Source organism: Belonocnema kinseyi, chromosome 7, assembly GCF_010883055.1.
Source record: "Belonocnema kinseyi isolate 2016_QV_RU_SX_M_011 chromosome 7, B_treatae_v1, whole genome shotgun sequence".
NCBI lineage: Eukaryota > Metazoa > Arthropoda > Insecta > Hymenoptera > Cynipidae > Belonocnema > Belonocnema kinseyi.
This window is the reverse complement of record NC_046663.1, coordinates 144,318,257-144,321,544: the sequence shown is the minus strand read 5'-3', so window position 1 is coordinate 144,321,544 and position 3,288 is coordinate 144,318,257.

Sequence of the window (3,288 nt, the reverse complement as noted above, 5' to 3'; positions counted from 1 at the left end):
ATCTAGTCGGGAGTGGTGCTGACTGAAAACAGATGATTTGGAGCGATTCGCGCGCCATCTGTTGGTCATTCTAAGGACTTATTGAACTACCCTCGTAAATACCCTTGTTTACTTTGCCTTTGGGACAGTTGTGCAAAGGATGAACTTTGGATAACGGAGAAATGGCCAGACAGATTAGAGTGGACAGTTGGTCAGTATAATGTTGTTTATGAAAGTCTTGTTGACAGAAAGAAAGTGTTATTGCCAGCACTCCATATAAAACTAGGGCTAATGAAGCAATTGATGAAAGCCCTAAACACCCAAGGAGAATGTTTCAATTATATCAGACTACATTTCCGCATTTAAGTGATGCCAAAGTTATGGAAGGTATTTTTGTTGGGTCTGATATAAGAAAACTTATCAAAGATGATGACTTTATCAAAACCATGACATCGATTATAAGGATGCATGGTTGAGTTTCAAAGATGTTGTACAGAAATTTTTAGGGAACAATCGAGATTAAAATTTCGAACTATTGTATCTAGTATGTTAAAGAATTTTAAAAGATTAGGTTGTTTAATGAGTATGAAATTGCATTTTCTCAAATCTCATTTGGATTATTTCCCACAAAATGTAGGAGCATTCAGGGAAGAAATGGGCGAACGCTTTCATCAAGACTTTCCCCGAAAAAAGCAACATTATCAAGGTCGATGCAATGCAAGAATGATGGCCGACTATTGCTGGTCTTTGCAAAGAAATGATAATTACCCTACTAGTCATAAACGAAAGTCTTGCCTTGACTGGCTGGACGATAAAAAGTCTTGCCTTTATTGGCTGGGAAATCCAAAGGCTTGCCATTATTGGGTGGGCAATCTAAAGTCTTGCCTTAATTGGCTGGAAAATGTTAAGTAGCTTCTTACTTAGCTGGACAAGCCCAAATCCAGCCTTAAGTGGCTGGTAAATATTGAGTCTTGCCTTATTAAGGTTGAAAATCCTAAGTAAATTTACATTATAAAATGAATCATAATAGTAAATTTTTTTTAAAGCCCTAACTGTTTTCCATATTTGCTCTTCTAGGAGTTATAACAAAAAACTTGAGCCAATCAAAAAGGCACCCCCGAAAACCCCTCAGATAACATTTTCAAGGGACAATGGCATACCATCTCGGCGTTAATGGGTTAATATGCTAAATTGAAAAATCTCATTTCAAGGTTAGCCCACTTATAGTGTGGAATTCAATTATTTCACGAAATGTAAACAGATAAATCGCTGCTCTCGGGGTTAGGTGGGTTAGCCTGCGTATGATTTGGTAGGGGTGATTTCTGAGTTTAGATGGATTAGCAGTTAGGTGGGTTAACCGATTTTTGGCATGGAACTTCATTATTCCAAGAAAAATATGCGACTACAGTTATTGTTCCCAGAGTCAGGTGGGTTAGCATGCTTGTGGTTTGTTAGGGGTGGTTTCTACTCCTAGGAAACGGCTTTCGTAGAAATGAAAAGACACGGGTTTCATATTTTTTATTGTTTTATCAATGTGCAAAGTTTGGTTCCAAATGACTGTACGCTTTTTTGTTGGTATTTTGTGCGGGATCCTTTGTTCTTTTTTAAAGCCCTAAATTGTGGCCGCCATATTGGATCTTCTAGGGGTTATAACCAAAAACTGACACCGGCAATAAAAAAGGCACCCTAGAAAATCCCTGAGATAATATTTTGAAGAAAAAATATAGTACCGTCAGCAATAGAGAATTACAAATTAAATAGATTTACCCCTTGCTGAAATAAAAACTAAGTTCACCTGTAGGGATGTGGACTGTGCCAACTTGCGTGCCTGTATATACTGCAAGTCCACACCAGGCCACAGGTCATCTTGTCCACAGAGCGCTATAAGATTTTTACCTGTAAACCACAGTTAAATTTTGGAACAGCAGAACCCGAATCTGCCAGGTTCTGCAGCCGTAACAGACAAATTCTAGGCAGTCTCTCTTCCCTCATGCCCAGAACTCTATACAACCAGTTCAGTGCCATTTTGAAGATATTATAGGCGATTGAGACTCTGTCTAGTTCTAGCCTTAGAACATAACCTGGAGTGTAAGAAAGAAATCCAAGCACTTTCTGGAAGATAGTGGTTTGAATAACTTCGACTTCCTCATAGGATCTTCGTCCCCAAATTCTTATGGCATAGAGCAAAAGATTAGCTTTGAAGTTACGCAGAACTTGCAAAGTTGCTCCCGTAGCCATCCTTGCGGCAGCAATTCTTTTATTACAAGCCAGTGTAAAGGTACCAGAGCTCGAAAATTGTTTCCCCAGATAGTTCTATTCTCTAACGATCTCGAGCTGCGTGTCATCGCAAGTGAAAACCGGAATTCTACGTGGCCTCCCTCTATAAAAGAGCATGGTCTTGGTCTTTGACGTTTTAACCTTAAAAAAAATTCAGATCACAATACTCAGCGAGGAAATTAATTTTTCTCTGAAGATCAATTGGATAGTCAGTAAGCATGAATTTCGTGCTAATCCTTAGCCTTAATAGTTTAGATAGTTTAGTCCAAATAGTCTATGGAAGCCTTAAAACCTGCCTGAAATTCAGGTATATACTTCGTTGCATTCGACCACTTAACAAGTCTATCCAGCAGGATTCGTGTAAATATTTTTACATCATTGACGATATCAGATATATCAGACTATTTTCAGCTTTTCTTTTAGCATTGAAACATGCCCAGTCGAACCAAGGCTTTTGCCCTATGAAGCGCGTAGTATTAGCAGGAATCATACAAGCAGTTAAAGCCGCCACCGAGATAAGATTTTCGTTTAAGTCAGTCACCGAAAAGACGAGCGCCGTTTGCGAATACGGTAGAAGCCGTGATTCTAGGAAAACCCCACTTCTTTTTTCCCTCCAGGTCAGCCTTGCATTTCTGTCAACTTCATGCATATCACGATGTTAGCCTTTCATACCCCAACTGCTCCCGGAACCGATAACTCTACACATATTGAGAGATGGTTCGAGCTAGTAGCGCTCGGAACAATTTTGAGGTCTTTTATTACTTTTATGAAAGGTAAAGCGCATGCCGCTAAATCTATAGTACTTCCCCCTTCAGGAGAAAGGTGCGTGAGGTTAGCCGGAAAATCACCCATAAATCTTCTATTAAGTATAGAAAAACCACGTAATTCTAAACAATCAATCAGGACCGTACCACGTTTACGAGTGACAAGATCGGCTACCAGTCTCTCCGAGTTCACATTCGGCCTCACCGACATAGCATCAGGGCATACTTGAATCGAATCCCCGATTAAAGCATTGAAATCGCCCCCAGA